Source organism: Somniosus microcephalus, chromosome 14 (assembly GCF_052327205.1).
Source record: "Somniosus microcephalus isolate GS21.2 chromosome 14, FLI_Smic_1.0, whole genome shotgun sequence".
Lineage (NCBI taxonomy): Eukaryota > Metazoa > Chordata > Chondrichthyes > Squaliformes > Somniosidae > Somniosus > Somniosus microcephalus.
Genome location: NC_141000.1, coordinates 123,038,607 through 123,061,122, shown reverse-complemented (window position 1 = coordinate 123,061,122; position 22,516 = coordinate 123,038,607). Strand labels below are relative to the sequence as shown.

Below are 22,516 nucleotides of genomic sequence, written 5' to 3'. Positions count from 1 at the left end.
GTTTCACACAAATGCTCGATAGTCATTCAATCGATGGCTGCAAAAAAAAAATTGCACAATCGGACGGACTTCTTTTTAACTACGGATTTCCAATGTTCTCTTGCTCTCTCTCTCTCTCAGTCACACACCCCTCCTCTCCCTTCCCTGTCACCCACCTCCTCCCCCCTCTCATAGTCTGCAGTCGCACAGCTGGTGGTGTGGCACACACGGAGCAAGGGTTACATCAAGTCTCGTTCAGTGCACCACGCAAGCAGTCTAGACCAATAGCCTGCCTAACCTGCGCCTTTGCAGGAGAGAGGGAAGGCAAGTTCGGTCACGGCGAAGAAGGCGTACCTCTCCTGCTCCTCCTTCACCCCCCCACCAACCACCCACCACCCCCCCGGCCTCCTCCCACTCCACCACTACCAACACCGTCACAATAGGGGAGCAGCCCGCAGCTGCGAGAGGTAAGTAGGGTGAAGAGGAAGGCATCCGATTCCATGGTTACAGACTAGAGTATCAGGGACCCTGTGTCTCTTTCAGGATGATCCGTTCCCATGCTCTCTCTCTGCAGCAATGTCATGCATTATGATCCGCGGAGGATGGGGTGGAATCTGTGTGGTTATTTGAGAATGCAATGAAATGTGAGCACATGGCTAATGGGGGAAAAGAAACGGAAAAAGTCACATGATTGCTAAGCAGATGTGAATGTTGTTTATTTTAGACCAAGGGGATTTGGAAGAAAGAATTTATTTTTTTATTTTTTTTCGAGAGAGGGAGACTGCGAGTTTAGTCAACATGGCCCTTCGAAAGATAGATCAGACTTTTCACAGTGTTGATCCTTTTGACTACGGGAAGGTCAAGGGTCAAGGGTCAAGGTTTATGTGGCAGCACCACAGACCCCCTTTTGTGAAAAGTCGTTTCCCTGTGAACGGCCAGACAAAACAAAAAAAAAGCAGGATTTTCTCATTCCGGCATGTTCCTGCCTTTATTTTAAGTGTGATGGGATTTGTAAGTAATGAGTTTTCAGTCAGCTAACTCCTCTGGTTTTAATCTCCTCTCCCATCCGACAACCAGCCAAACCTGCCCCCCTCCCCCCCCCCCACCCCGCCTCCATCCCACCCTCCGATCCGTCCTTCCGTTCCCCTCCCCTAGGTCGAGCGGTCACAGAAACAATGTCTGTGCCCGGAATCTCGCAGAATGAGCCGCGCTGTGTCAACTTGGTACCCAGCCAGGTGACGTTCCTTTTTGCAACCGCACCTCGTTGCCCCCCATCCTGAAAGAAAACTGTTTTATTTTAATTTTTTTAATTTAACAGACCCTTGGCGCTCCTGCCCTTTTAACTTGGAAATGAAATCTCTGTTTGGAAACTGAGGCTGTCAGTTCTCCTTCGACCCGGTTTGGCATTTTTGTTAAAATGCTGTTGCGATATCGTTGGAGAGATCACAGAGGAAGAACGGGATCATGGGTATTTATTTTTTAATAGGAATATGATGTTGGAGAGTGAGTATTTAAAGCATCTGAATCCCACCCCCCCCACCCCCCCGATTCTAATTTGATTGAACAAATAATGAGGGTATGCGGTTACTGTGTGTTGGAGTCCCGCGGCAGAGTTGTAACACACACCTGCGAAATGCTAATTCTGTGCAGCCTGCTGTCAATGCCTCTGTAGGAGACAGGCTGAGTGGATGCCAGACATTTCTTTGCTTAGGGACGGAGAAAAAAGGAAACAAGACAAAGGGTCACCTCTTGCCTCCCCCAGCACCCATGAAGTGCGTAGGTTCCCTAGAGGCCGGGGAATGATCCGTAACCTGGAGGGGACCCGAGGAATAGAGAGGGGGCTGGTGGGGGAGAAACAAAGGACAAGAATCAAAGTTTCCCAGTTCCTCAATGAGTTTATCCAATTAAACAATAGCAAGGAAGTTATGATGAACCTTTATAAATCACTGGTTAGGTCCCAGCTGGAGTATTGTGTGCAATTCTGGGCACCGCACTTTAGGAAGGATGTCAAGGCCTTGGAGAGGGTGCAGAGGAGATTTACTAGAATGGTACCAGGGATGGGGGACCTCTGTTATGTTGGGGGACTAGAGAAGCTAGTGAAGGTTATGGGGAGATTTAATAGAGGTGTTTTGATAGAGAGAATAAATAAGGAGAAACTGTTTTCACTGACAGTAGGGTCGGAGAGGACACACAGATTTAAGATAATTGGCAAAAGAACCAGGGGGGAGATGAGGAAAATTTTCTACGCAGTGAGTTGTTATAATCTGGAATGTGCTGCCTCGAAAGGGTGGTGGAAGCAGATTCAATAGTAACTTTCAAAAGGGAATTGGATAAAAACATGATAAGGAAAAATTTGCAGGGCTCTGGGGAAAGAGCAGGGGGAGTGGGACGAATTGGAGAGCTCTTTTAAAGAGCCGGCACAGGCAAAATGGGCCGAATGGCCTCCTTCTGTGCTCTATGATTCTATATGCATGTATGATTCTATAATTCTATGATAGTAGCTGAGCTGTATAGATCAGGAAGATCCCAGGGTCGATTCACAGGTCTGTTGAGCTAGCTAATCTCATCACATAGAAACATAGAAGATAGGAGCAGGAGTAGGCCATTCGGCCCCTCGAGCCTGTTCCGCCATTTAATGAGATCATGGCTGATCATCCAAATTCAGTACCCGGTCCCTGCTTTCTCCCCATATCCCTTGATCCCTTTAGCCTTAAGAAATATATCTAACTCCTTCTTGAATATATTTAATGAATTGGCCTCAACAGCCTTCTGTGGTAGAGAATTCCACTCTCTGGGTGAAGAAATTCCTCCTCATCTCAGTCCTAAATGGCTTACCCCTTATCCTTAGACTGTGACCCCTGGTTCTGGACTCCCCGACCATCGGGAACATCCTTCCTGCATTTAGTCTGTCTAGTCCTGTTAGAATTTTATAAGTTTCAATGAGATCCCCTCTCATTCTTCTAAACTCTAGCGAGTACAAGCCCAATCGACCCAATCTCTCCTCATACGTCATTCCTGCCACGGCCAGAGATGGGAGAAGGACCACCAACACTTCTGCGATAGGGGAGGAGCAATTCTCCAGAAATCCAGCTCCTGGTCACCATCCCGTGATCCCTGTTGGTCAGTTCTATGAGACATCAGATGAGGATGGTGTTGGGCTCACCTGCAGACCTTTGCTTTCTGGACCCGCTCATGAAGAATGGGCAAGTTGCCAAGTTCCTGTTGAACCACACCCCAGCAAAAGTCAACTTCTTCAGGAAGGGAGAGGAGGGGAGGAAAACTGGCAGAGAAAAAGGGGAACAAGGAAAGTAGTTTCGAAGGGGAATCTGGTAAGTCCCATGTTAGCCAGGGGAAAAGCGACCTGCTGAAATCAAAGTGGGTCACTCACAGCTTTTTTCAACAGGATCAAAGAGCCCAAAGTCTGCAGGCCTCATAGAATCATATAGCACAGAAAGAGGCCATTCGGCCCATCGTGCCTCTGTCAGCTCTTTGAAAGCGCTCTCCAATTAGTCCCACTTCCCTGCTCTCCCCCACCACCCCCCGCCATAGCACTGCAAATTTCTCCCTTTCAAGTAAATATCCAATTCCCTTTTGAAAGTTACTACTGATCTTTGTACTCTCATTATGAAATTATAATTTATGGGAGAGAGGGATGGTCTCAAAGTAAAACGGGAATAATTAGATCTTGAAAAAAATGTTCTTGATAGTCAGTTGCTAAGTCACGTGCAGTTCAGAAATAGTTTCTTACAAATTGTTTGCTTAACTCTTTCATTAACAGTCACTGCTGGTGGCCTTATGAATAGATTGAGCGTGTGACCTGAATTGGGGCAAATTGGAATTGGTTTGATGGTGCTGAATTCCACTTACCATCAGCCTCGCTGAACGCAGAAATGTTCAGAAGCTATGCACAGAGAGTTGAGATTAACATGGCCTATTTTTTCTTTTAATCATGGGGTTACCAGCTTTTAAAAGTATAATTTAAAAAATAAAATAAATGGAGCTCAATCTACATCATGAAAAGAGGACTGGGAGATGTAGTGGGCTCGACACTGGCCTTTTCCCTCTGAAAGCTGGGTCCAAGTCCAGCCCAGACTGATCCGATGAAAGTCCGTTGTGTTTGCTGGCTTATAAGGGTTCTATTGACCTGCGATTGGGTCAGTCACGGTCCAGTTTCCAACAGGCATGGATAATATTGCCATGAATTTGGGACTAGTTGGCAGTCTCAATCAGACAGTCCGTAGGATGGCACTTTGTCCAATAGGGGACAACCTTCTGAGGATGTGGTCTGTGGTACGTGGTCGGAGCACAGCGATTGGAACTTTATATTCTTCATCTTCGCTGTTTAATGCTTACCTTGGAAATCTGAAATAGAAAACATCCCATACTCCAGCATCAACATCTCACGTTTTGATGAGCGCAAAATTTACACAGGCAAAAATTTTTAAAAAAATAAATGGAGCTCAAGCTTCAGAAAGTGAGTGATGAATTGGAATTGAGCATCTCAGCTCTGCGATTGTAATCAGAATTGGAAAGTCTGATTTAAATTTGAAAGTCCCGATGTGCTCACTGTGTTTTTCAAGTCTTTAAGCTCCTCAAAAAATCGTTTGATTTGGTGCTGGATATGATTGCTTTGTCCGCGATGTTTGCAGCTCTTGATTTTCCTGACTAGAATGTTCTGTGATTGTTTCCTGAGTGAATTCGATCATTATCGCACACAGTGTAATTGGTTTTAAGAATGCAACTGGATGAAGGTGAAGTTTAAACAAGTAAATGCAAAGATTATTATTGTTATATATAAGTATTACGTAGTATTTCCAGCCCAGAAACAGGTCATTCGGCCCAACTGGACCATTCCGATGTTCATGCTCCACACGAGCCTCCTCTCATCCATCTTCATCTCACCCTATCAGCATATCCTTCTATTCCTTTCTCCCACGTGTGTTTATCTAGCTTCCCCTTAACTGCATCTGTGCTATTCACTTCAACCACTCCCTGTGGTAGCGAGTTCCCCATTCTCACCACTCTCTGGGTAAAGACATTTCTCCTGAATTCCTGATTGGATTTATGAGTGACTATCTTATATTTATGGCCCCTAGTTCTGATCTCCCCCACAAGTGCAAACAGTCTCTCTACATCCACCCCCTTCATAAACATAAAGACCTCTATCAGCTCACCCCTCAGTCCTCTCTTTTCTAAAGAAAAGAGCCCCAGCCTGTTCAACCTTTCCTGATAAGTATAATTGCTCAGTGTTGGTATCATTCCAGTAAATCTTTTTTGCATCTTCTCCAGTGCCTTTTTATAACATGGAGACCAGAACTGTTCACAGTACTCCCAGTGTGGTCTAACCAAGGTTCTATGCAAGTTTAACATAACTTCACTACTTTTCAATTCTATCGCTCTAGAGATGAACCCCAGGGTTTTATTTGCTTTTCTTATGCCCTTGTTAACCTGCATCACTACTTTTAGTGATCTGTGCTTCTGATGTGTGTAATATAATTAAATAATACCATGGGTCAAGTTAATGTATAAAATAATGGACCAGAGAATACTAAGGGATGGCTTAATATATATATGGATATATATGGATGTAACTGGTAAAATAGATAAGGGAGAACCAGTAGATGTGGTGTATTTGGACTTTCAGAAGGCTTTCGATAAGGTCCCGCATAAGAGATTAGTGTGCAAAATTAAGGCACATGGGACTGGGGGCAAGGTATTGACTTGGACAGAGAACTGGTTGGCGGACAGAAAGCAAAGAGTTGGAATAAACGGGTCGTTTTCCGAGTGGCAGGCAGTGACTAGTGGGGTACCGCAAGGACCGGTCCTAGGACCCCAGCTGTTCACAATATATATTAATGATCTGGATGAGGGAATTGGATGTAATATCTCCAAATTTGCAGACGACACAAAGCTGGGTGGGAGGGTATGCTGTGAGGAGGATGTCGTGAAACTCCAGTACGATTTGGACAGGTTGGGTGATTGGGCAGAAACATGGCAAATGCACTATAATGTGGATAAATGTGAGGTTATCCACTTTGGTGGCAAAAACAGGAAGGAAGATTATTATTTGAATGGCAATAGATTGGGAGAAGGGGAAGTGCAAAGAGACCTGGGTGTTCTTGTGCACCAGTCGCTGAAGGTAAGCATGCAGGTGCAGCAGACGGTTAAGAAGGCAAATGGTATGTTGGCCTTCGTAGCAAGAGGGTTCGAGTACAGGAACAAGGATGTCTTGTTGCAGTTGTACAGGGTCTTGGTGAGGCCGCACCTTGAGCATTGTGTGCAGTTTTGGTCGCCTTATCTGAGGAAGGATGTTCTTGCCATGGAAGGAGTGCAGCGAAGATTCACCAGGCTGATACCTGGGATGGCAGGAATGACGTATGAGGAGAGATTGTGTCGATTGGGCTTATACTCACTGGAGTTCAGAAGATTGAGAGGGGATCTCATCGAAACCTATAAAATTCTGTCAGGCCTGGACAGACTAGATGCAGGAAGGATGTTTCCGATGGCCGAGGAGTCCAGAACCAGGGGTCACAGTCTAAGGATAAGGGGTAAGCCATTTAGGACTGAGATGAGGAGGAATTTCTTCACCCAGAGAGTGGTGAACCTGTGGAATTCTCTGCCACGGAGGGCGGTGGAGGCCAGTTCATTAAACATATTCAAGAAGGAGTTGGATATATTTCTTAAGGCTAAAGGGATCAAGGGATATGGGGAGAAGGCAGGGACAGGGTACTGAATTTGGATGATCAGCCATAATCTCATTGAATGGCGGAGCAGGCTCGAGGGGCCGAATCGCCTACTCCTGCTCCTATCTTCTATGTTTCTAGAACAGGGAGCAGCAGTGGTGGGTTATTATATAAAATATGGAACACAAGAAGTGGGTTTATGAACATAAGCACATAAGAAATAGGAGTAGGAGTCAGCCGTACGACCCCTCGAGCCTGCTCCGCCATTGTATAATATCATGGCTGATCATCGACCTCAACTCCACTTTCCTGCCCGATCCCCATATCCCTTGATTCCCTTAATGTCCAAAAATCTATCGATCTCTGTCTTGAATATACTCAACGATTGCGCCTCCACAGCCCTCTGGGATAGAGAATTTCAAAGATTCACCACCCTCTGAGTGATATAATAACAATATAACAAATGATCCCAGACAGATTCTGATCGATATAGTAACTGATCGCAGACAGACTCTAACCAATATAGTAAATGACCCCAGACAGACTGTAATCAATATAGTAACTGATCCCAGACAGATTCTCGTCGATATAGTAACTGATCCCAAACATCCATAACGAATATATTAACTGGCCGCAGACAGATACTAATCAATATAGTAAATGACCCCCAACAGATTCTAATCAATTTGGTAATTGATTCCAGACAGACGCTAATCAATATAGTGACTGATCCCAGACAGACGCTAATCAATATAGTAACTGATCCCAGACAGACGCTAATCAATATAGTAACTGATCCCAGACAGACGCTAATCAATATAGTAACTGACCGGAGACAGACACTATGACAGTAACATCTCTGTCTATCTCCGCCTTCAATGACTCCACCACCACAGGTCTCTGGGGTAGAGAATTCCAAAGATTCACGACCCTCTGAGAGAAGAAATTCCTCCTCATCCCCGTTTTAAATGGGCAACCCCTTATTCTGAGACTATGCTCCCTAGTTCTAGATACCCCACGAGGGGAAATGTCCTCCCTGCATCTACCCTGTCAAGCCCCCTTAGAGTCTTATATGTTTCAATAAGATCACCTCTCATTCTTCTAAACTTCAATGAATATAGGCCCAACCTGCTCAACCTTTCCTCATAAGTCAACCCCTTCATCTCAGGAATCAACCTAATGAAACTTCTCTGCACTGCCTCCAATGCAAGTATATTCAATTCAATTCAATTTTATTTGCCATATGTAACCAGTACAAGTACAATTACAATGGAATGCTTACTCCCCGTCGGGACACGTCAGCTATTCATACAGCGCCGTGTTCAGAAAGTCAGTACAATGGCTTCCAGTGGCAGTGGGAGCACGATGTCCCTCAGCCGCTCCGTCCTCCTCGTCACCGCGGCCTCCTCCTCACTGTTGCCGGCTCCACGTGTGGTGGCCTGCTTCTCCCGCTCACGATCCGACCTCTGGCCGCCATGCCCGGCTCCCCTCCTCCCAGTCAGACTGCGAGCTTCCCGCCATGGAGCTGCCGGCCGACGTGCTGCAGCGGGACGCCGTGGCTGCTGCTCGTTGTGCTGCGCTGCCTCCGCCCGACTCGCCGAACACATCGTCGGGATGTGAATGCTCCGGTCGCCGCGCCCTCTGTAAGTAAGGAGACCAAAACTGCACACAGTACTCCAGGTGTGATCTCACCAACACCCTATACAGTTGTGGCAAGACTTCCCTACTTTTATACTCCATCCCCCTTGCAATAAGGGCCAACATTCCATTAGCCTTCCTAATTACTTGCTGTACCTGCATGCTATGTTGATTACTATATTGATTAGTACGATAGCAAAATACTGCAGATGCTGGAAATTCGAAATAACAACAGAAAATGCTGGAAAAACTCAGCAGGCCAGGCAACATCCGTGGAGAGATTAGTGTCTGTCTGGGATCAGTTGCTATATTGATTAGGGTTGTCTGGGTCAGTTACTTTATTGATTAGAATCTGTCTGGGGTCAGTTACTATCTTGATTCTCGTCTGTCTGGGATCAGTTAATATATTGATTAGAGTCTGTCTGGGGTCAATTACTATATTGATTAGAGTCTCGCTACGGTCAGTTACTATATTGATTAGCGTCTGTCTGGGATAAGTTACTATGTTGATTAGCGTCTGTCTGTGATCAGTTACTATATTGATTAGGGATATCTTGAATCAGTTGCTATATTGACTTCAATCTGTCTGGGATCAGTTACTATATTGATCAGCGTCTGTCTGGGGTCAGTTACTATATTGATTAGAGTCTGTCTGGGATCTATTACTATATTGATTAGAATCTGTATGTGATCCATTACTATATTGATTAGGAATGTCTGGGGAAAGCAACAACAACAAAAGCTTGTATTTATATAGCGCCTTTAATGTAGTACAACGTCCCAAGTCGCTTCACAGGAGTATTTTAAGACAAAAAATTTGACACCGAATCACATAAGTAGAAATTAGGGCAGGTGACCAAAAGCTTGGTCAAAGAGGTAGGTTTTAAGGTGCGTCTTAAAGGAGTAAAGAGAGGTAGCAAGGCGGAGAGGTTTAGGCAGGGAATTCCAGAGCTTAGGGCCTTGGGCAACAGAAGGCACGGCCACCAATGGTTGAGCGATTATAATCAGGGATGATCAAGAAGGCAGAATTAGAGGAGCGCAGATATCTTGGGTGGTGTTGTGTTGCTGAAGGAGATTACAGAGATAGGGAGGGACGAGGCCATGGAGGGAGACGAGGCCATGGAGGGATTTGAAAACAAGGATGAGAATTTTGAAATCAAGGTGTTGCTTAACCAGGAGCCAATGTAGGTCAGTGAGCACAGGGGTAACAGACGAACGGGGCTTGGCACGAGTTAGGACACGGGCAGCCGAGTTTAGGATGACCTCAAGTTTACAGAGGGTACAATGTGGGAGGCCAGCCAGGAGTGCGATGGAATAGTCAAGTCTAGAGGTAACAAAGGCATGGATGAGGGTTTCAGCAGCGGATGTGTTGAGACAAGGGCAGAGACGGGCGATGTTACAGAGGTGGATATAGGCAGTCTTAGTTATGCCGCGGATATGTGGACGGAAGCTCATTTCAGGGTTAAATATGCAAACAGTGTGGTTCAGCCTCAGGCAGATGTTAGGGAGAGGGATGGAGTCAGTGGCTAGGGAATGGAGTTTGTGGCAGGGACCAAAAATATTGGCTTCAGTCTTCCCAATATTTAATTGGAGAAAATTTCTGCTCATCCAGAACTGGATGTTGAACAAGCAGTCTGACAACTTAGAGACCGTGGAGGGGTCGAGAGAAGTGGTGGTGAGGTAGAGCTGGGTGTCATCAGTGTACATGTGGAAACTGATGCTGTGTTTTCGGATGATGTCGCCAAGGGACAGCATGTAGATGAGAAATACAAAGGGGCCAAGGATAGATCCTTGGGGGACACTAGAGGTAACGATGCAGGAGCGGGAAGAGACGCCATTGCAGGTGGTTCTCTGATTATGATTAGATAAGAATAGAACCAGGCGAGTGCAGTCCCACCCAGCTGGACGACGGTGGAGAGGCTTTGGAGAAGGATGGTGTGGTCAACCATGTCAAAGGCTGCAGACAAGTCAAGAAGGATGAGGAGGGATAGCTTACCTTTATCACGGTCACAAAGGATATCATTTGTGACTTTGATGAGAGCCATTTCGGTACTGTGGCAGAGGCGGAAACCTGATTGAAGGGATTCAAACATGGAGTTGCAGAAAATATGGACCGGATTTGGGAGGCAACAACACGTTCAAGGACTTTGGAGAGGAAAGGGAGGTTGGAGATGGGACGGTAGTTTGCAAGGACGGAGGGGTCAAAGGTTGTTTTTTTGAGGAGGGGTGATGACGGCAGTTTTGAGGGAGAGAGGGACAGTACCTGAGGAGAGAGAACCGTTAACAATGTCAGCTAATTTAGGAGACAGAAAAGGAAGTTGGGTGGCCAGAGTCTATTGATTAGAGTCTGTCTGGGGTCAGTTACTGTATTGATTAGAGTCTGTCTGGGGTCAGTTACTGTATTGATTAGAGTCTGTCTGGGGTCAGTTACTGTATTGATTAGAGTCTGTCTGGGGTCAGTTACTGTATTGATTAGAGTCTGTCTGGGGTCAGTTACTATATTGATTAGAGTCTGTCTGGGGTCAGTTACTATATTGATTAGAGTCTGTCTGGGGTCAGTTACTGTATTGATTAGAATCTGTCTGGGGTCAGTTACTGTATTGATTAGAGTCTGTCTGGGGTCAGTTACTGTATTGATTAGAATCTGTCTGGGGTCAGTTACTGTATTGATTAGAGTCTGTCTGGGGTCAGTTACTATATTGATTAGAATCTGTCTGGGGTCAGTTACTATATTGATTAGAATCTGTCTGGGATCAGTTACTGTATTGATTAGAATCTGTCTGGGGTCAGTTACCATATCGATTAGAGTCTGTCTGGGGTCAGTTACCATATCGATTAGAGTCTGTCTGGGGTCAGTTACTGTATTGATTAGAGTCTGTCTGGGGTCAGTTACCATATTGATTAGAATCTGTCTGGGGTCAGTTACTGTATTGATTAGAATCTGTCTGGGGTCAGTTACTGTATTGATTAGAGTCTGTCTGGGGTCAGTTACTGTATTGATTAGAGTCTGTCTGGGGTCAGTTACTATATTGATTAGAATCTGTCTGGGGTCAGTTACTATATTGATTAGAGTCTGTCTGGGGTCAGTTACTGTATTGATTAGAGTCTGTCTGGGGTCAGTTACTATATTGATTAGAGTCTGTCTGGGATCAGTTACTGTATTGATTAGAGTCTGTCTGGGGTCAGTTACTATATTGATTAGAATCTGTCTGGGGTCAGTTACTGTATTGATTAGAATCTGTCTGGGGTCAGTTACTATATTGATTAGAGTCTGTCTGGGGTCAGTTACTGTATTGATTAGAGTCTGTCTGGGGTCAGTTACTGTATTGATTAGAGTCTGTCTGGGGTCAGTTACTATATTGATTAGAGTCTGTCTGGGGTCAGTTACTGTATTGATTAGAATCTGTCTGGGGTCAGTTACCATATTGATTAGAATCTGTCTGGGGTCAGTTACTGTATTGATTAGAATCTGTCTGGGATCAGTTACTGTATTGATTAGAGTCTGTCTGGGGTCAGTTACTGTATTGATTAGAATCTGTCTGGGGTCAGTTACTATATTGATTAGAATCTGTCTGGGATCAGTTACTGTATTGATTAGAATCTGTCTGGGGTCAGTTACCATATCGATTAGAGTCTGTCTGGGGTCAGTTACCATATTGATTAGAATCTGTCTGGGGTCAGTTACTGTATTGATTAGAATCTGTCTGGGGTCAGTTACTGTATTGATTAGAGTCTGTCTGGGGTCAGTTACTGTATTGATTAGAGTCTGTCTGGGGTCAGTTACTATATTGATTAGAGTCTGTCTGGGATCAGTTACTGTATTGATTAGAGTCTGTCTGGGGTCAGTTACTATATTGATTAGAATCTGTCTGGGGTCAGTTACTGTATTGATTAGAATCTGTCTGGGGTCAGTTACTATATTGATTAGAGTCTGTCTGGGGTCAGTTACTGTATTGATTAGAATCTGTCTGGGATCAGTTACTGTATTGATTAGAGTCTGTCTGGGGTCAGTTACTATATTGATTAGAGTCTGTCTGGGGTCAGTTACTATATTGATTAGAGTCTGTCTGGGGTCAGTTACTATATTGATTAGAGTCTGTCTGGGGTCAGTTACTGTATTGATTAGAATCTGTCTGCGGTCAGTTACTGTATTGATTAGAGTCTGTCTGGGGTCAGTTACTGTATTGATTAGAATCTGTCTGGGGTCAGTTACTGTATTGATTAGAGTCTGTCTGGGGTCAGTTACTGTATTGATTAGAATCTGTCTGGGATCAGTTACTGTATTGATTAGAATCTGTCTGGGGTCAGTTACCATATCGATTAGAGTCTGTCTGGGGTCAGTTACCATATTGATTAGAATCTGTCTGGGGTCAGTTACTGTATTGATTAGAATCTGTCTGGGGTCAGTTACTGTATTGATTAGAGTCTGTCTGGGGTCAGTTACTGTATTGATTAGAGTCTGTCTGGGGTCAGTTACTATATTGATTAGAGTCTGTCTGGGATCAGTTACTGTATTGATTAGAGTCTGTCTGGGGTCAGTTACTATATTGATTAGAATCTGTCTGGGGTCAGTTACTGTATTGATTAGAATCTGTCTGGGGTCAGTTACTATATTGATTAGAGTCTGTCTGGGGTCAGTTACTGTATTGATTAGAGTCTGTCTGGGGTCAGTTACTGTATTGATTAGAGTCTGTCTGGGGTCAGTTACTGTATTGATTAGAGTCTGTCTGGGGTCAGTTACTATATTGATTAGAGTCTGTCTGGGGTCAGTTACTGTATTGATTAGAGTCTGTCTGGGGTCAGTTACTGTATTGATTAGAGTCTGTCTGGGGTCAGTTACTATATTGATTAGAGTCTGTCTGGGGTCAGTTACTATATTGATTAGAATCTGTCTGGGGTCAGTTACTATATTGATTAGAGTCTGTCTGGGGTCAGTTACTGTATTGATTAGAGTCTGTCTGGGGTCAGTTACTATATTGATTAGAGTCTGTCTGGGGTCAGTTACTGTATTGATTAGAATTGTCTGGGGTCAGTTACTATATTGATTAGAGTCTGTCTGGGGTCAGTTACTGTATTGATTAGAATCTGTCTGGGGTCAGTTACTATATTGATTAGAATCTGTCTGGGATCAGTTACTATATTGATTAGAATCTGTCTGGGATCAGTTACCATATTGATTAGAATCTGTCTGGGGTCAGTTACTGTATTGATTAGAATCTGTCTGGGGTCAGTTACTATATTGATTAGAATCTGTCTGGGGTCAGTTACTATATTGATTAGAATCTGTCTGGGTTCAGTTACCATATTGATTAGAATCTGTCTGGGGTCAGTTACTATATTGTTTAGAATCTGTCTGGGATCAGTTACTATATTGATTAGAATCTGTCTGGGATCAGTTACCATATTGATTAGAATCTGTCTGGGGTCAGTTACTGTATTGATTAGAATCTGTCTGGGGTCAGTTACTATATTGATTAGAATCTGTCTGGGGTCAGTTACTGTATTGATTAGAATCTGTCTGGGGTCAGTTACCATATTGATTAGAATCTGTCTGGGATCAGTTACCATATTGATTAGAATCTGTCTGGGGTCAGTTATTATATTGATTAGAATCTGTCTGGGGTCAGTTACTATATTGATTAGAATCTGTCTGGGGTCAGTTACTATATTGATTAGAATCTGTCTGGGGTCAGTTACTATATTGATTAGAATCTGTCTGGGGTCAGTTACTATATTGATTAGAATCTGTCTGGGATCAGTTACCATATTGATTAGAATCTGTCTGGGGTCAGTTACTATATTGATTAGAATCTGTCTGGGGTCAGTTACTGTATTGATTAGAATCTGTCTGGGATCAGTTACTGTATTGATTAGAATCTGGCTGGGGTCAGTTACTGTATTGATTAGAATCTGTCTGGGGTCAGTTACTGTATTGATTAGAATCTGTCTGGGGTCAGTTACTATATTGATTAGAATCTGTCTGGGATCAGTTACTGTATTGATTAGAATCTGTCTGGGGTCAGTTACTATATTGATTAGAATCTGTCTGGGATCAGTTACCATATTGATTAGAATCTGTCTGGGGTCAGTTACTGTATTGATTAGAATCTGTCTGGGGTCAGTTACTGTATTGATTAGAATCTGTCTGGGATCAGTTACCATATTGATTAGAATCTGTCTGGGGTCAGCTACTATATTGATTAGAATCTGTCTGGGGTCAGTTACTGTATTGATTAGAATCTGTCTGGGATCAGTTACTATATTGATTGGAATCTGTCTGGGATCAGTTACTATATTGATTAGAACCTGTCTGGGGTCAGTTACTATATTGATTAGAATCTGTCTGGGGTCAGTTACTATATTGATTAGAATCTGTCTGGGGTCAGTTACTATATCGATTAGAATCTGTCTGGGGTCAGTTACTGTATTGATTAGAATCTGTCTGGGGTCAGTTACTATATCGATTAGAATCTGTCTGGGGTCAGTTACTGTATTGATTAGAATCTGTCTGGGATCAGTTACTATATTGATTAGAATCTGTCTGGGATCAGTTACTATATTGATTAGAATCTGTCTGGGGTCAGTTACTGTATTGATTAGAATCTGTCTGGGGTCAGTTACTATATTGATTAGAATCTGTCTGGGGTCAGTTACTATATTGATTAGAATCTGTCTGGGGTCAGTTACTATATTGATTAGAGTCTGTCTGGGGTCAGTTACTGTATTGATTAGAATCTCTCTGGGGTCAGTTACTATATTGATTAGAATCTGTCTGGGTCAGTTACTGTATTGATTAGAATCTGTCTGGGATCAGTTACTATATTGATTAGAATCTGTCTGGGGTCAGTTACTGTATTGATTAGAATCTGTCTGGGGTCAGTTACTATATTGATTAGAATCTGTTTGGGGTCAGTTACTATATTGATTAGAGTCTGTCTGGGGTCAGTTACTGTATTGATTAGAATCTGTCTGGGGTCAGTTACTATATTGATTAGAATCTGTCTGGGTCAGTTACTGTATTGATTAGAATCTGTCTGGGATCAGTTACTATATTGATTAGAATCTGTCTGGGGTCAGTTACTGTATTGATTAGAATCTGTCTGGGGTCAGTTACTATATTGATTAGAATCTGTCTGGGTCAGTTACTGTATTGATGAGTGTCTGTCTGGGATAAGTTACTATATAGATTAGGGATGTCTGGGATCAGTTAGTATATGAAGAACATAAGAACATAAGAAATAGGAACAGGAGTAGGCCATTTGGCCCCCTCGAGCCTGCTCTGCCATTCAATAAGATACTTGGCTGATCTTGTACCTCAACTCCACCTTCCCGCCCGATCCCCATATCCCTTGATTTCCTTGGAGGGAGAAATTCGATATTGCCCCATTTGGGATGCTATTGTCGACCAGGCGCAAAGTTTAGCGCCTGGCGCTAATTATCGCCTCCGACTGCAAACTTGGCTTCTATCGCCCCTGGAGGTGATTGGAGCGCTAAATCAGGTGCTACACACCTCTCTTAAGGCGCTAACGCCGAGGAGCGAGGCGGTAACTCAGAGCTCTGGCAAAGCTCATGTGATGTCAGTCAGCAATGGAACACAGACACACTGGCGCTGGCCAGTTCTTAAAGGGGAGGGTCGATCTTGCTCTCCATCCACACCCTGCTCATTGCAGCCTTGAATCTCAGCCTGGAGAGACCTGTACATCAATTCTGCTGGAAAGAACAATGGAGAGGCCCAGGGAAAGAGCTCAGAGTGCAGCCCCCATAGTCTCTTCTAAATCGATGCAAGGAAGGTCAAATCAAAATGAACCTGCAGAGTGCTGCTCAGTACCCAAAACTCCTTCACACAGCGTTGAATCTCTCCAGAAGTCTCTCTCTCTCTCTCTCAGAATGCGTGGTGCAAAAATGTCGCCGACAAAAAAAGTCAGGAAGCGGCCACCTTTAAATAGCGCTCCCCCAGTCTCTTCCCGACTGCAAAACGTTCCCCTCGACCTGTCGTTGCTAGCGGCAGGCAGTAAGGTAGGGGGCGCCACTCAATATCCGGTCTGGGGCGCTACCGGGGCGTTGCACACTCAACTGACGTCACGATCTGCCGGCGCAGGAGATCGTGGCGGTAGTGTTTAGCGCCGCCGCAAAATGTCTGGTCAATTTCGCAGCGGCTCAAACATCGGCACGCCCAGGCGCTAGTTGCTTTGCACCCCATTAGCGCCCTCTTAGGGCACTAACGGGAGACGCAAAGCAACCAAAGTTTTCCCCCTTAGTTCCCCAAAATGTATCGACCTCTGTCTTGAATATACTCAATGACTGAGCATCTACATCTCTCTGGGGTAGAGAATTCAAAGACTCACAACCCTCTGAGTGAGAAATTTCTCCTCATTTCAGTCCTAAATGGTCAATTCCTTCTTCTGAGACTGTGACCCCTGGTTCTGGATTTCGAAGCTAGGGGAAGCATTTTATCAGGATTAACCCTGTCAAGCCCGCTAAGAATTTTATATGTTTCGATTAGATCACCTCTCATTCTTCTAAACTCTGGGGAATATAGGCTTAGTCTACTCAATCTCTTCTCATAGGGCAATCCCCTTATCGCAGGAACCAATCTTGTAAACCTTCGTTGCACTCCCTATAAGGCAAGTATGTCTTTCCTTAGGTAAGGAGACCAGAACTGTACACAGTGCTCCAAGTGTGGCCTCACCAATTCCCAGTATAATTGTAGTAAGACTTCATTACTCTTATAACCTAATCCCTTTGTAACAAAAGCTAACATACCATTTGCTTTCCTAATTGCTTGCTGTACCTGTAGGTTAACTTTATGTGATTCATGTACAAGGACACCCAGGTCCCTCTGAGTGCAAACATTTCCCAGTCTCTCACCATTCAAAAAAATTCTGCTTTTTTTGATTTCCTACCAAAGTGGATAACTTCACACTTCCCCACATTGTATTCCATTTGCCATGTTCTTGCCCACTCCTTCAACCTGTCTATATCTCTCTGCAGCCTCTTTGCGTCCTCCTCACAGCTTACTTTCCCACCTAACTTTGTATAATCAGCAAACTTGGATACGTTACACTCAGTCCCTTCATCTAAGTCATTAATATAGATTGTAAATAGCTGAAGTCCCGGGACTGATCCTTGTGGTACCCCGCTAGTTACAGCCTGTCAACCCGAAAAACTCCAGTTTATTTCTACTCTCTGTTTTCTGTCGATTAACCAATCCTCAATCCATGTTAATATATTACCCCCAATCCAATGAGTCCTAATTTTGTGTGGCACCTTATCGAATGCTTTTTAAAAATCCAAATACACGACATCCACTGGTTTCCCCTTATCCATCCTACTCATTACATCTTCAAAAAACTCGAACAGATTTGTCAAACACAATTCCCCTTTCATAGAACCACGTTGACTCTGCCTAATCATATTACGATTTTCTAAGTGCCCTGTAACCACGTCCCTAATAATAGATTCTAGCATTTTGCCTATCTCCTTCAACTCCACAACCCCCCGAGATATCTGCGCTCCTCTAATTCTGCCCTCCTGAGCATCCCTGATTATAATCGCTCAACCATTGGCGGCCGTGCCTTCTGTTGCCTCGGCCCTAAGCTCTGGAATTCACTGCCTAAACCTCTCCGACTCGCTACCTCTCTTTCCTCCTTTAAGACGCTCCTTAAAACCCACCTCTTTGACCAAGCTTTTGGTCACCTGCCCTAATTTATCCTTATGTGGCTCAGTGTCCATTTTTTTTGTCTTCTAATACTCCTGTGCAGCGCCTTGGGACGTTTTACTACGTTAAAGGCACTATATAAATACAAGTTGTTGTTGTACTGATGTCAGGCTAACTGGCCTATAGTTCCCCATTTTTTCTCTTCCTCCTTTCTTAAATAGCGGGGTTATGTTTGCTTCCATCCAATCCTTGGGGACTGTTCTAGAATCTAGGGAATTCTGGAAGATTAATACCAGTGCATCCACTATCTTTGCAGCTCCCTCTTTTAAAACCCTGGGATACAGGTCATCAGGTCCAGGGGATTTGTCGCCACGTAGTCCCCTTAATTTCTCCAGTACTATGTCTTTACTTATACTGATTTCTTTAAGTTCCTCTTTCTCTCTGGACCCTTTGTTCCCCATTATTTCCAGAATGTTTTTTGTGTCTTCTAACGTGAAGACAGATACAAAGTATTTGTTAAATGTCTCTGCCATTTCCTTATTGCCCATTATAATTTCTCCTGTCTCTGCCTCTAATGGGCCCATGTTTACTTTCACTAATCTCTTCCTAATTACATACCTATAGAAACGTTTGCAATCTGTTTTTATGTCTCTTGCTAATTTACTCTCATATTCTTTTTTCTCTTTTCTTATCAATTTCTTGGCCCTCCTTTGCTGAATTCTAAAATCTTTCCAATCCGCAGGCTTGCTACTTTTTTTGGCAACGTTATAAGCCTCTTCCTTTGATCTTTAACTTCTCTTGTTAGCCAGGGTTGGACCACTTTTCCTGTGGGTTTTTTTCCAAAAGGATTTGTCACTGTCACTGTCTGCCCAACACTATCTGTTACAGTGAGGCCTGACAGGGTCTGTTACTGCCCTTGTTTTGTCTGAGTATTAATGTGTCTGGAACAGTGGGGTCTGACAGGATTTGTTACTGGACCGCTGTCTCAGTACCACTGTGTGGCTGAGATGCCAACTCTGATTGGACCTATTTTTGGAGGTTTCATCACCTGACCTTTTGCCTCCAACAGCTCCGGCCAGCCAAAAATGGTATGAGGTGCGGGTTGGATAGGATGGATTAGGGAACATTACTTAAAGGGTTGGCGGTGGATAGGCAATGGCAAACATTTAAAGATCGCATGGATGAACTACAGATTTTGTTCATCCCTGTTTGGCATAAAAATAAAACAAAAAAGGTGACTCAACCGTGGCTAACAAGGGAAATTAGGGATAGCATAAGATCCAAGGAAAGGACATATAAATTGGCCAGAAAAAGCAGCAAACCTGAGGATTGGGAGCAGTTTAGGATTCAGCAAAGGAGGACAAAGGGATTAATTAAGAGGGGGGAAATAGAGTATGAGAGTAAGCTTGCAGGGAACATAAAAACTGACTGTAAAAGCTTCTATAGATATGTGAAGAGAAAAAGATTGGTGAAGTCAAGCGTAGGTCCCTTGCAGTCAGAATCAGGGGAATTTATAATGGGGAACAAAGACATGGAAGACCAATTAAATACATACTTTGGCTCTGTCTTCACAAAGGAGGACACAAATAACCTCCCAGAGATGTTGGGGAACATAGGGTTTAATGAGAGGGAGGAACTGAATGAAATCAGTATTTGTAGGGAAATGGTGTTAGGGAAATTGACGGGATTGAAGGCCGATAAATCCCCAGGGCCTCATAATCTACATCCTAGGGTACTTAAGGAAGTGGCCCTAGAAATAGTAGATGCATTGCTGGTCATCTTCCAAAATTCGATAGACTCTGGAACAGTTCCCATGGATTGGAAGATAGCTAATGTTACCCCACTATTTTAAAAAGGTGGTAGTGAGGAAACGGGGAATTATAGACCGGTAAGCCTGACATCGGTAGCGGGGAAAATGCTAGAGTCCATTATAAAAGATGTAATAGCAGAGCACTTGGAAAACAGTGACAGGATCGGACAAAGTCAACATGGATTTACAAAAGGTAAATCATGCTTGACTAATCTACTGGAATTTTTTGAGGATGTAACTGGTAGAATAGATAAGGGAGAACCAGTGGATGTAGTATATTTGGACTTTCAGAAGGCTTTCAATAAGGTCCTGCATAAGAGATTAACGTGCAAAGTTAAAGCACATGGGATTGGGGGTAAGGTACTGACTTGGATAGAGAACTGGTTGGCAGATAGGAAGCAAAGAGTTGGAATAAACGGGTCTTTTTCTGAGTGGCAGGCAGTGACTAGTGGGGTACTGCAGGACCCCAGTTATTCACAATATATATTGATGATCTGGACGAGGGAACTAGATGGGTGGGCGTGTGTGCTGCGAGGAGGATGCAGAGAAACTCCAGTATGATTTGGACAGGTTGGGTGATTGGGCAGATGCATGGCATATGCAGTATAATGTGGATAAATGCGAGGTTATCCACTTTGTTGGCAAAAACAGGAAGGCAGATTATTATCTGAACGGCAATAGATTGGGAAAAGGGGAAGTGCAACGAGACCTGGGTGTCCTTGTGCACCAGTCGCTGAAGGTAAACATGTAGGTGCAGCAGGCGGTTAAGAAGGCAAATGGTATGTTGGCCTTCATAGCAAGAGGATTCGAGTACAGGAGCAAGGATGTCTTGCTGCAGTTGTACAGGGCCTTGGTGAGACCACACCTTGAGTATTGTGTGCAGTTTTGGTTGCCTTATCTGAGGAAGGATGTTCTTGCCATGGAGGGAGTGCAGCGAAGATTCACCAGACTGATACCTGGGATGGCAGGAATGACGTACGAGGAGAGATTGGGTCGATTGGGCTTGTATTCGCTAGAGTTTAGAAGAATGAGAGGGGATCGCATTGAAACTTATAAAATTCTAACAGGACTAGACAGACTAGATGCAGGAAGAATGTTCCCGATGGCGGGGGAGTCCAGAACCAGGGGTCACAGTGTAAGGATAAAGGGTAAGCCATTTAGGACAGAGATGAGGAGGAATTTCTTCACCCAGAGAGTGGTGAACCTGTGGAATTCTCTACCACAGAAGGCCGTTGAGGCCAATTCATTAAATATATTCAAGAAAGAGTTAGATATATTTCTTAAGGCTAAAGGGATCAAGGGATATGGGGAGAAAGCAGGGGCAGGGTACTGAATTTGGATGATCAGCCATGATCTCATTAAATGGCAGAACAGGCTCGAGGGGCCGAATGGCCTATTCCTGCTCCTATCTTCTATGTTTCTATGTTTCTATACCATCTGTTCTCCTTTATTTTTACAACTAAGAAACAAAAATGTTCAAAGAAAATGGAAAAAAAACAAACAATGTTTTCCTTTGATTTTCTTCCCGGGTTGCTCACAGCAGTGACCGAGAGCTTAACCTTTACATCCTGGGGACTCCAGGACATTCCTGGAGGTTTGGCAACCATGCTACAGTAACAGTGAGCCCTGACAGGATTCAATACTGGTCCTGGCCTAGTACTTTTTTTTATTTGTTCATGGGATGTGAACATCACTGGCAAGGCCAGCTTTTATTGCCCATCCCTAGTTGACCTTGAGAAGGTGGTGGTGAGTCGCCTTCTTGAACCGCTGCAGTCCGTGTGGTGAAGGTGCTCCCAAAGTGGGAGGGAGGGAGTTCCAGGATTTTCACCCAGCGACAATGAAGGAATGGCGATATACTTCCAAGTCAGGATGGTGTGTGACTTGGAGGGGAACTTTGCGGTGGTGGTGTTCCCATGCGCCTGCTGCGCTTGTCCTTCTAGGTGGAAGAGGTCGCTCGTTTGGGAGGTGCTGTCAAAGAAGCCTTGGCAAGTTGCTGCAGTGCATCTTGTAGATGGTACACACTGCAGCTACGGTACGCCAGTGCTGATGGTCGATGGGGTGCCAATCAAGCGGGCTGCTTTGTCCTGGATGGTGTCGAGCTCCTTGGTTGTTGTTGGAGCTACACTCATCCAGGCAAGTGGAGAGTATTCCATCACACTCCTTACTTGTGCCTTGTAGATGGTGGAAAGGCTTTGGGGAGTCAGGAGGTGAGACCTCGCCGCAGAATTCCTAACCTCTGACCTGCTCTTGTTGCCACAGTATTTATGTGGCTGGTCCAGTTAAGTTTCTGGTCAATGGTGACCCCCAGGATGTTGATACAGGAGGATTCGGCAATGGTAATGCCGTTGAATGTCAAGGGGCGGTAGCTAGACTCTCACTTGTTGGAGATAGTCATTGCCTGGCACTTGTGTGGCGCGAATATTACCTGCCACTTATCAGCCCAAGCCTGAATGTCGTCCAGGTCTTGTTGCATGCGGGCATGGACTGATTCATTATCTGAGGAGTTGCGAATGGCACTGAACACTGTGCAGTCATCGGCGAACATCCCCATTTCTGACCTTATGTTGGAGGGAATGTCATTGATGAAACAGCTGAAGATGTTACGGCCTAGGACACTGCCCTGAGGAACTCCTGCAGCAATGTCCTGGGATTGAGATGATTGACCTCCAACCACCACAACCATCTTCCTTTGTGCTAGGTATGACTCCAGCCAGTGGAGAGTTTCCCCCCCCCGATTCCCATTGCCAT

The 22,516-nt window shown here is 44.3% G+C and overlaps 1 long non-coding RNA gene across 11 annotated transcripts in view; it reads left to right on the top strand.

The window, feature by feature from the left end:
• LOC147107890 (uncharacterized) overlaps positions 1-22,516 on the top strand; it is a 420,818-nt gene that overhangs the window by 239,116 nt on the left and 159,186 nt on the right. The window contains exon 1 of one of the 11 annotated variants that reach the window (XR_015080911.1): positions 357-446. The exons of the other annotated variants lie outside the window; for them this stretch is intronic. This is a non-coding gene — a long non-coding RNA (uncharacterized LOC147107890). Of the gene's footprint in view, positions 1-356; positions 447-22,516 lie in introns of those variants that run through there. 11 annotated transcript variants of the gene reach the window in all.